At 48.0% G+C, this 12,257-nt stretch overlaps 1 long non-coding RNA gene across 1 annotated transcript; it reads right to left on the bottom strand.

Moving 5' to 3' along the window:
- Positions 1-1,199: 1,199 nt before the first annotated feature.
- On the bottom strand, positions 1,200-7,275 carry LOC140425230 (uncharacterized). The gene is made up of 2 exons (XR_011947794.1): positions 7,158-7,275; positions 1,200-2,667 (listed from the first exon to the last, which is right to left on the bottom strand). It is a non-coding gene; the product is annotated as an uncharacterized lncRNA (long non-coding RNA).
- Positions 7,276-12,257: the final 4,982 nt, after the last annotated feature.

Genomic DNA, 12,257 nt, shown 5'->3' with positions numbered 1-12,257 from the left:
GGGGTTTCCCATTGTGGGGCAGCCCCACGCCTTTGGGAAACCCCGGGGCTGCCGGCAAAATGGAGCATCCCGCCGGCGGAGAATCCAGCCCCAGATCTCAATCCCTACATCACATAAAGACTTGGGTTGACAGTTCAGAATGGATTATGGGGAATCCAAGTAATTATTCCTCCGTGCTTGCATCGTGTGGTCCTTGACCAGAACATCCTGCTGTGGTTAGGATGAAGGAACTAGCATGCAGTTATTTTTGGTGGCCAAGATTAGATGCTCAAATTGAAGAGAAAGTGGGGCAATGTGAATCCTGTGCCAGACTAAGGAACACTCCACCACTGCAACCGTTACAACACAGCCATGGCAGATATTACACATAGACAACGCTGGTCCAATGGAGGGGCACATGTTCGAAATGGCCAAAAGTTGTAATCATGGAATCCACGTGGACTCAACAGACCATAGAGGAGCTAGACAAAATATTTGCATGATTTTGAACACCGTAACAGATTGTAAGTGACAATGATACTCAATTCACTTAGAAGGAGTTTGAGTACTACCTGAAGGGAAATGATAGACACACATCAAATCTGCTCCATACCATCCTGCAACAACTGGATTACCTGAACATTTTGTGCAGTCATTGAAACATTCCATTAAAGCGTTGATGGACCACGGTACATTGGCAAGAGGAGTGAACAAATTCCAAATATCTTACTCGAACACCGCACACACAACACAGGGTTCACCAGCAATGCGGCTTGCTGTTCAAGAGGAAACTACAATCCAGTTTGATTTGTTAATTCCACTAATACTTCAGAGATTATTAAATGAAAACAAAAAGTACAGATTGCTCAGATGGAGTAAAACTCTAAAAAGCAAGAATTCAATCAAGGAGAGCCAGTACTGCACCACAATGAGAAATGGGTACCTGCTATGATCCCAGCAAAGACAGGTCAAACACCATGAAGACGGATGATGATAGAATTTGGCAATGTCATGGTTGCCAATTAGCACCAGAGACGCCAATAATGTTGCTCTTTTTAACGAGTGGAATACTATCCCACCAATCGGCACCAATAATGTTGCCAAATTAACTAGATATGGCAGTTATTAATGATAATATTGCTTTTCAGAGTCGCCAGGTATCCAATGATACCACCACAAGGTTTTACCGGATATCGATCAAAGACCAAACAACCAGTTAGTTAGTTAAAGTTCAATGATAGTTTATTTACACACAAGAATTACTTCGACATGCAACATAAAACACTACAAGCTAAATTATACCTAACACTACAACAACCTGTACTTAACTTCAGGCACCCGGCATTATGCAGAAGAACAAGGCCTTTGTTTGGATCTTGCGTGACTGGGTCTGGAGAAGTGACTTTGTTTCTCCTGGGCTCATCCGTCTGATAGCAATTGTTGGTCTTGTACTTGATTCTGGTCGTGATGCTGCAATTGGTTTTAGGCGTAAGCCGGGGTCAAGAGAGACTGAACACATGGCAGTGTCTCTTTTTATCCTTAGGGGGTTTCGCGCTATTTTGGGCGGCCCTTAGCTTTGGATCCAATAATTCGACAGGCTTCGATCACTGCCTTCGATTTTAGCCAATAAAGGGGCGGGTGCCTTGATGGCTGGGCGTGTCCTGAGCGGTTGTTGACGGTGGCTGTTTGGGCTTCCTGGGTGAAGGGAGGGGCGCCGATGAGCCTGTATCTGATACCTGAGTACAAGTCTTTTGTTCTGGGGAAATGGGCCATTAGAATGCAAATTGGTTGGGGGTTTCGATCGTGTCTGGTTATCCAGTGGCAAATATACACTTAAGCTCTGAGTTCGTCTGGATTCTGCATTGGCCATATTTCCCGTGATTCTTTGCAAGTGGCCATCCCAGATGGCTATATCCCGTCCTTTTGATCCTGAACGCGAAGTGCGGTGGATCACACTATTGATCCCTCATCTGTCTTTGGTGTGCCTGATACCCTTGGTCAAAGATAGGTTCTACACTACTCTGTCCTCTGTTTTTGGAGCATTTACCTAAGTTTTTAATACATCACACATTCTTAAATTCTAAGGGGCCACTATTAACATTTAATCATTACACATTTAACTTATTTACACAAGGGAACCTCTACCATTACCTAAGCTACTCTCATGCTGCTGACAAATATCAAAAAGGAACTTATGTACAATACAAAAATTTTAAAGAAATAAACAGCAGCATCACATCTCTACTTAATCTATTACAGTCATAGAAGAAGTACAATCTTTTTATTTTATCAGTGAAAAAGGTTTAAAAGGTTTGTAGGGTTTGTTGGATTCTAAGGAAAGGGCCTCGGAGATGCATATTGGGGAGCGGGAGGCTCTCCTTCGCCATTTGCGGAGTCTAAGTGTCTGAACGACACTGCAGAGTATTGGTATTACCAAAAGGGCTTCTACTGTACAGGAAAGGGAATACCATTTTACAATGTTTTCGCACCATGTGGGGGTATCAGTGTTTATTTTCATGTTAGGTGTGGTGTCCGGGCTAGGGGGTCTCATATTGTATGGTCATGTCCGGGGCCGGTGTGGTGTGGGGTACAAAGGCTGTCAACGCGCGCAGTTGTAGGAGTCCAGGGATGATCACAATGGAGGTCATCAGTCCTGTCTTCATCTTGTCTTTTGTTCTTCGTATATTTCTGAGGGTGTAAGCATAATATCTGTTATTATCGTTGGTTAACATCTCGTTTTGTTTGTCTTTCTCTCTTCAACTTCAATTACCCATTAGAATCATCACCACGTGTGACTCCCTCATTTTAAAAAAAAACTAACCATTTTAGAGACAAGACATCCGAAAAAAAAGTTCTGTTTAAGTGCGAGGAATCCCGCAGCTTGTGGTCGATGAGGTGAGTGGGCGGACAATTTCTCCGACCAGTCTTTCTTAACTGACAACCATGGGAGGTTGAGGCTTATCTTAACCAGCCGATTTTCGGGGCGGCCAGCTTTATACATTTGTCAGCCGCAATTACATTTGGCCTGGGATGTAACTAGCATATGGAGTCGGTGTAGTGTGACCGAAGAAGAGAGGCAGGAGGAGAGAAACAAAAATGAAGTGGCCTTGCTGAGGTGTCCCTGCCATGAGACGTGGCGGGTAAGCGCTCACAGTTTGCATGGGGCAGCTGGGACCTTGTAGTTGCTGTGGGTGGTGTTCTCTTTCATATCTGGGGGCTAGTCTAGCTGGTGGTGGGGGTCTCCTGCAATCTCGGGCAAAGTGTCCTGACTGCCCACAGTTTGACACCCGGGGCACGTAGGGTGGAGCAGGCTCTCTGGGGTATTGCTCCCTTGGGTATGGTTCCCTGGGATATTGGACTTCTCCTCTACCCTCGTTTATCCATGCGGGTCTCTGGTTAGTTCTAACTGGGTGCATATTTGCTTCTGCCTTCTCCTAATCTGCCTTTCTATGTAGGGATTGTTCCCAAGCTCTGGAGAGTCTCTTTAAAACCCAAACTTCATTATGTGTGGCGTCTGTGGGGTCATAATTTACATAGGCTTTTTGATCTGCTTCTGTGGCGTGGGAGACTAAAATACGAGCCTATTTAGTTATATAGATTCTGTTTCTGATGACTTCCCAATACCTAAGTTTGTCCTTAGCTTTGGATCCAATAATTCGACAGGCTTCGATCACTGCCTTCGATTTTAGTCAATAAAGGGGCGGGTGCCTTGATGGCTGGGCGTGTCCTGAGCGGTCGTTGACCTATGCTGTTTGGGCTTCCTGGGTGTAGGGAGTGGCGCCGATGAGTCTGTATCTATCTGATACCTGAGTTTAAGCCTTTTGTTCTGGGGAAATGGGCCATTAGAATGCAAATCAGCTGGGGGTTTCGATCGTGTCTGGTTATCTAGTGGCAAATATACACTTAAGCTCTGAGTTTGTCTGGATCCTGCATTGGCCATATTTTCCGTGATTCTTTGCAAGTGACCATATTTCCTTTTGTAAGTGGCCATCCCAGATGGCTACATCATGCTGATCTTCTTCGAGAAGTGAAATCACCGAAACTTCTCAAAAAGTATTTCCCTTGGAAAGTCTAGACAGCGATGCTTCTGAACAGAGGCCAAAAACCAAGATATGTTCAGATTCTGTTTCTGATGACTTCCCAATACCTATAAAGATTGACACGAGAGTAACTTCTCAGGAAGTACCACTTACTGTGGGAAAAGAGGACACTTCCAAGGTCTCGAGTAGTCAAGTTCCAGAACATCGAATACAACCCAAAAAGAATATAGATGCCACCTGAGAGACTGTCTGATAGAATTGTATATATATATATATACATAGAGATAATGTGTAAATGGATCAGTTGCATAAATATAAAGTTGTTGTACTAATGAAGTAAAGGGGGAGGGTCATTATGTACCAGAGAATACATCCTTGCTGGTGAACAGTCACGTGATGTGTAGGGACATCAGCAGAGTGTTTTATGTAGGCTTTGCATTCTCCATGTTAAACTGTATGAGAAGCACCTCCTAATAAATCCTCTTATCGTGTTTGAAACAATCCAGAGTATGGGCACCTTTGTAAGGTTTCGGGCAATTCGGCCCTTTTGGAAAAACTCAGAGACTGTAAACTGACTTTTCAGCCAAGATAACAGAACCAGTTTTCCCAGCAGGCTTGGCCCGCTGAGCTGAGTAGGGACATAAGTACATAAATATTTACAAACACCCCCCTAGGAGCTACAAGGAAGAAGGAGCCAGACAACAAGATAACATCAAGACACAGACAAAGGGGCACGGGAATACACAGGAGGCTTGCATGCAAGCAGGACAATGGGATGGTCATAGCCCCATGCAAATGTAAATGACCTGGCCTCCACCAGAGCAGAATCCAATCAACACCCCATCAACATAGCAGCTATCTCCGGAGCAGATGGAAGTCTTTGAAAATCTTCAAGGGAGCTCAACCTCGTTATCTCAAAAAAAACAGACTGGAGGCGGACCTAGGGGAGGTACTCCCATCTCGACAGGTCTGACCGGCTCAAAGGGGGCAGGACCAGCGGGAACTTTAAATCTTACCTTTTTCAATGCAAAAGGGGCTGGCCGATCACAGGACAAAGCCAGGTAAAACAATATAAAAGGGGCTGTGTTTTCGATTGGGGGTCGCTTCGTTCTTGGCTCGACCTCTGCACCCCTGACTTGACCTCTGCAGCCTGTGACCGTAAGTAACCCGCAGCAGCTTGCGAAACTCCCTTGATTTTAATAGTGGTTGAGGCTTTGGGGAAGGGAACTTGTTTTGTGCCTTGTGATATTGCTAAAACCTGTGTAATCATAAGAATTTTCGTTGTGTCCGCTATATTACCTTTTGAATAGACTTAGTTGTATTAGAGCATAAGATTTTATTGTGTTTCTTCTGTTGATGATTTTGACCTGGGTTTTACAATAAATCTTGATTTGATGCTAATTGGAGTCGTTTAAATTCTTCAATCCTTCATCAGCGATCTCTGACCAAGTCATTGTTAAAAATACTCCTCACCTTAATTCCGGGTTCAAGAATCGAGGGTCATCTTGAGCGGTTCACTCAGGACAGACTGCTGGTTAGGAAATAAACAGCAGTGTCCTATTCTCTCTCTTGGGAAAGCTACTCTAGTGGAGTAGGAACCGGGTGGGGGTTGTACCACCGGCAAGAGAGAGAATCACCTGGGTATTGGTAGGGGTCTGGAGATCTGTGTGATATAAGTCTCAGGCTGTCGATTAGGAATAAACGGCAGGCTTGAATCAGTGCTCTCTTCAGTGGAAGTGTCCCAGTGCGACATCCCCTGGCCTCTGAAGTTTCAGTGCTAGCTGGAGAGAGACACACACAGATATTCAAACCCCAGATATCGGCCCAGTAGTGGAGTAGCGGAGATGGCACCCTCTACACCTTCAAAACTTTTCTCTTTACAGCTAACAAAGAAATATAACAACCTGTCTCTCAGAATTGTTCCCAAACATTTTCCCACAACTGAAGTTAAGCTAACTACCCTTTAATTTACTTGGGTTACACCTTCCTCCCTGTCAATTCAATGGTCCTAAGTTAGCCATCCTCTGGCATTACTCCTGTAGCCAGGATGGATTGAAATATGATGGTCAGGGCCTCCACAATTTTTTTCCATGCTTCTCTTAACAACCTGAGATATAAAGGTGTCTGGGCTGGGTGATTTATCCAGTTTCAAAATTGTCAAATCATTTAATAACTCCTCTCTTACAATGTTGATCATACCTCATGTTTCACACTCTTACTCCTTAACTGCGATCTCAACCTGAAAGGTTTGGCATCGTTTAACCATGTTTATACTCATTTGATATCAGTTGCACTTGAAAGCTGATCAATTTCATTCAAAAGCAATCATTTGGCTAGCATATGATATAATTTGTGCTCAAAAACAATCATTTTGCCATTATTCAACATCAATTATCCTTGAAAACAATCATTAGGCTATCATTTAATATCAATGTCATCAATTGGCCCAAACTGAATCACTCAAAGATTGTGATTAGAAATATCAATTAAATATTCAGACACCAAAACTGTCGTGGGGTTTATCTTTCATTTATTGAATTTCAACAACTACAAATATCTTACAATTGAGCTAACTTTGGAATCAGCAGACCACCCCCTCCCCAACCCACTGGACTGCAGCAGTTCTCCCTTCCCTGACAGCACTGAGTTTCACATGATGGGGGTGCTTTTCAGGAAGAGGCAGACCTTGATAAGGGCGATGCAATAGCAAACACTGGGGATTTATTTCCTAGCATTGAGGTCTTAACTGCTTCTGCTTCCTCATTAAACATCCCCAGCACAGAATCACCAATTCAGGTGGAAGGAGGTAATCAGTTAGTTGTTATTTGGTGAAGCATTTCAATAAATTGAGAATGAGGGCATGGGAGTGGAAGAGGGAGGGCATGGGAGTGGAAGAGGGAGGGCATGGGAGTGGAAGAGGGAGGACATGGGAGTGGAAGAGGGAGGACACTGCCATTTCTTCATAGAGGCTGCAGCAATGATGCTCTCGATTTAGGAACCTGGGGACACAGATCTTAGGACTCTGTCTTCAAAAGAGTGTTGATTAAGGGATGTGCAAGTAGTGGAGATGAACTCCATGTATATGGTTGAGATGGCAAATAAGGGTGAATTTCTCTACCCACATCTCCAACACATTACCTGAGTTTTCCAATGACCAGAAAAAGCTTGAGGTCCGTGGCAGCCGGTGCAGAATGAAAAAGCCCAGTGGAGGAGCAAAAAACAGCCTACGTAAGAAATGTAAGGTACTGAAATTGAGACAGTACAGCAGAGATAGGCGATCAGTAAAAAGTAACAGGACAGTTAATGATTACACCAAAAGCCACTTGAGCAATGGACTTTGGTTCAGGAGAAGAAGGGTTTCTGTCTGGAACAACAGAGTGCTGGTACCTAGATGAGACAATAGTGGTATACTGATATGCTGTGGCGGTCCCCCCGCCCAACTGCAAAGGTTCCTCTTAAATTTTCCCAGTATTAATTGATAGGGAGATCACCAAGTGATACAAACTTAAAGTGATAAATATATTGCAGTCTCACCTGCAAGGAAGATCGGCATTTTAAATCTTCTTGTGTAAATGATTAATGTGGTACAAGAGTTCATACTCTGAAACAAACAGGACTGTCATTTGCCTTGCTCATTCGCTTTACTTAATGCTCTTGCAACAATTAACCAGTAATCGGGCACAGTACTGGAATTAAGAACATTTTGGGCGCGATTCTCCAGAAAGATTTCTTCGTGCGGTAGCGAGCGAAAACTGGCGCAAGTTTCCTGACGCTTGGCCCAGCGAGGCCGGCAACGCTATTCAATGTTAATTCGCCTCACAGGCTTCACATCGCAAATGAAGGCACATCAGCTGATTCACTGGGACCGTGCTCTGCTAACAAGGTTGAGCAGCACTTGCACAGCAAACCCCACAGCCATGGTGCCGAGAAGAGCGGCTCCAATATTTGGAGACGTGGGCCTGGGGAGGCTCCTTGATGCGGTGGAAGCCAAGAGGGATGGCTTGTTCCCCCGAGGGTCCCGGAGGGTGAGACACAGGGCTGCCAGTGCCGCCTGCGATGGGCAGCACAGGTAAGTTGATACCAATGCCCCCCCCCGCCCCTCCCGAGACCTTTCCTTTCCCACGTGACCTCTACCCCCCACAATTCTCCATGCAGCCCCCAACCCTCCCTTCACCCCAACCCTCCCTTCAAAGCCCCCCGGTCAACCGTTCCTTCAATTGCCGGGGGAGGGGCCCAGACTGGCGGAGGAACAGGCCCTGGAGGAGATGGTGGTGGCCGAGGACAGAGTGGTTACCAATGCAGAGGTTGGCGCATGTCACAGAGGTGAGGATCCACTGGGAGGTCCTGTCACATGTGGGTTATTAATGCCATACTGACTGACCCATCCCTCCCACTGACCACATGTTCATTCTCCCGCAGGCCCTCCAACCGACGGCGCCCGCCCATCTTGGGTAGCCCCCTCCCCTGCCACCCTTGAGAACACCTTGAAGGAGAGCTCCGAGGATGCCACAATCAACATGTCACAGCTGCCATCCCCACGCTCATTCCCCCCATTTCCATCTGGTCTCGTCCAGGGGTGTTCGGGCTCTGTCCAGTAGCTGTCCATACATTTTCCCACATAGTCCCCCTTCTTTACTGTCTGTGCTTATCACGTCCTCTAACAGTATAGTTTCTGGGGCCCCCGGATCCCTACTATCTCTTTGCGGAGAAGTGCTTTATTTGTAGGTGTCTCATTTCCTGTCCTGTCGGCAGTTCCCACTCCTCTGTCAGTTCGTCCAGTGTCGCTAGTCTGTGCCCTATGTAAAAGTCCCTAACTATCATTGTGCTCCCTTCCAGTCTCCATTTCCTAAAGGTAGTGTCTAGCATGGCTGTTGGGAATTTAGGATAGGCAACGAGACAGACACAGGCTTCGGCAGGCATAGAGCGGGACGAGGAACCAAGATGGCGCCGCAAGCAGCCACTCAGGAGGGCTCCTGGGCAAAGGGAGACCCCGGAGTGCAGGGGCGCACCCACGTGGCATACACATAGTTGGCGACCATGTTGGGTGCCACCTGGGCGGAGGGAAATCCCGGACCGCAGGGACCCAACCTCATGGTGAGAACGACATCCGTGGCCATTTTGGACGGCCCTCTAAAAAAGGGAAACCTCGGAGTGCAGGGGCGCGTCCAAGAGGTAAGTATGGTTGATCCCGCAGGATCGGGGGCGGGGTGGGGGGCGTCAGAAACCCCCCATCAGGATTGCTACCTGGAACGTAAGGGGACTTAACGACCCGGTGAAAAGATCCAGAGTCTTCGCCTACCAAAGAAGCCTGAAGGCGGACATAATCTACCTGCAGGAGACACACCTGAGGGAGAAGAACCAACTGCTGGTAGGGAAGGGATGGGTGGGACATACGTACCATTCATGCTACGGGATGAGGGCTAGGGAAATAGACAGACTGATCAGCAAGAGGACGAGGTTTACAGAGACCAAGACGGTTACGGACCCAGGGGGACGGTACGTCATGGTCAGCGTTGTCCTAGAAGGGGCACCGGTGACGCCAGTGAATGTGTACACTCCCAACTGGGATGACACAGAATTTTTAAAAAGATCATGACGGAAATCCCCGACATCGACACACATTGACTGATTATGGGGGGGGGCGACTTTAACTGCGTGCAGGACCCACTGACCGACCGATCAAACCTCAGAGCAGGGAAAAAGACAGACATGGCGAGGGAGTTGGGGATATGCATGGAGCAGATTGCATGGTAGACCCATGGAGTTCCTTAACCCCGGAGAAAAGGAGTTCCCGTTTTTTTCGCAGGTGCACAACGTGTACACCCACATCGACTTCTTTGCAGTGGGGAAATCAATGCTTCCAGGAATCATAGGAGCGGACTACTCCGCGATCGTCATCTGCAACCATGCTCCACACTACATGGATGTGAGTTGGAGACAGGCCGTGCCCAGCACCCGACGTGGAGGCTGGAGATGGACCTCCTGACCGACAAGGCCTTCTGCCAGGAAACATCATGGACCATAGGCGATTACGTTAGTAATAGCCAGGACAGGGAGGTCTCACCCTCCACATTCTGGGAGGCACTGAAGGCCTTGATTAAAGGAGAGATCATAGCCTACAAGGTGTGCACAGATAGGGAGGGGAGGGCGGCCAGGCAGCAGCTGGTTGACTCCATTCTGGAGGTCGACAGAAGGTACTCCGAGGCCCTGACCGTGGAGCTGCTGGCGGAGACGGGAAAGCTGCAAATGGACTTTAACCTGCTATCCACTAGGAAAGCAGTGCACCAACTCCGCCATGCATGGGGGACCTTCTATGAACACGTGGACAAGGCTGGCCGCCTACTGGTTCACCAGCTGAGAAAGCAGGCAGTCACGAGGGAAATAGCGCAGGTAAAGAACAGCATAGGCAGACTGGTCGCAGAACCAAAAGAGGTCAATCATGCATTCGAGACCTTCTACCGGGGACTGTACACCTCCGAGCCCCCCGACCGGGACGGGGTGAAATAGTTCCTCGAAAAGGACTGGAAATACCAGTTGTGGGGGAAGGCGGGAGGTGGGTGGGGGAGCTGGAAGCACCAATAGATATGGGAGAAATCATGAAGACCAACAGCTCCATGCAGGCGGGGAAGGCGCCGGGACCCGATGGGTTCCCAGCGGACTTCTATAAAAGATTTGCACCAGCCCTGGTCTCAACACCTAATGGACATGTTCAAGGACTCACAAGGGGCACTTTGCCTCCTACGCTAGCATAGGCCGCAATCTCACTGATACCCAAAAAGGATAAAGACCCGACGCAATGCGGATCATATGGACCCATTTCGTTGCTGAATGTAGACGTGAAAATACTCGCAAAGGTCTTGTCCAAAAGGCTGGGGGGCTGCGTACCAGAGGTGGTCGCAGAGGACTAAACAGGCTTTGTCAAGTGTAGGCAACTCACTGCAAACATCAGGCGGCTGTGGAATGTAATAATGGCCTCCCATGGGGAGAGAACACCAGAGGTGATCGTCTCCCTGGGTGCAGAAAAGTCCTTCGACAGAGTCGAATGGAATTACCTCCTCGAGGTACTGGAATCCTGCTCCTAGTTTGTGCTAGGAGCAGGATTCGCCGCCTGGGTGAGACTCCTGTACAACACTCCCAAAGCGAGCGTCTGAACTGACAACGCCAGCTCTGGGGTTGGCAGCACGGTAGTCTGGTGGTTAGCACTGTGGCTTCATAGTGCCAGGGTCCCAGGGTCGATTCCCTGCTGGGTCACTGTCTGTGCGGAGTCTGCACGTTCTCCCCGTGTCTGCGTGGGTTTCCCCCACAGTCCAAAGACGTACAGGTTAGGTGGAGTGGCCATGATAAATTGCCCTTCGTGACCATAAAGGTTAGGAGGGGTTAATGGGTTACGGGGATAGGGTGGAAGTGAGGGCTTAAAGTGGGTCGGTGCAGACTCGATGGGCCGAATGGCCTCCTTCTGCACTGTATGTTCTATGTTGAAAAGCTCTGAATACTTCCAGCTACAAAGAGGCACAAGGCAAGGATGCACTGTGTCCCCGCTCGTGTTCGCACTAGTAATCGAACCCCTGGCGTTAGCCCTGCGGGACACGAAAAGCTGGAAGAGCATCCAGAGAGTGGACAGAGCACAGAGTTTCACTCTATGCGGATGAGCTGCTCCTATACGTCTCAAAGCCACAGTAAAGACTGAAAGCAATCATGCAGATCCTGAAAGAGTTCAGAACCTTCTCGGGTTACAAGCTCAACCTAGGCAAAAGTGAGGCATTCCCAGTGAACCCAAACGGGGGAGGCGCAGAGCTGGAGGGGCTCCCGTTTAAAACAGCCCAGAACAGATTCCGATACCCGGAGATCCAAATAGCCAGAGACTGGACACAGATCCACAAGTGGAACCTGACCAGCCTGGTGGAGGAAGTCAAAAAGGACCGACAAAAGTGGGGTGCACTCCCACCCTCCCTGGCAGGGAGAGTGCAGACGATCAAGATGAACCTACTGCCAAGGTTCCTCTTCCTGTTTAGATCCATTCTGATCTTCATCCCCAAGGCCTTTTTCCAAAACGTAGACAGTTTAATCATGCCATTTGTGTGGGGGGTAAGAACCTGAGAATTCCCAAACCGACACTGCAAAGGAGGAAACGCAAAGGTGGCTTGGCATTACCAAACCTGCAGTACTACCACTGGGCAGCAACAACGGAAAAAGTGAGGGATGAGTAAAGGAACCCAACCCAGAGAGGGTGCGGATGGA

This window comes from Scyliorhinus torazame, chromosome 6, assembly GCF_047496885.1.
Source record: "Scyliorhinus torazame isolate Kashiwa2021f chromosome 6, sScyTor2.1, whole genome shotgun sequence".
Lineage (NCBI taxonomy): Eukaryota > Metazoa > Chordata > Chondrichthyes > Carcharhiniformes > Scyliorhinidae > Scyliorhinus > Scyliorhinus torazame.
Note: the sequence above shows the minus strand (reverse complement) of the source record. Positions and strands in the feature narration are given on the sequence as shown.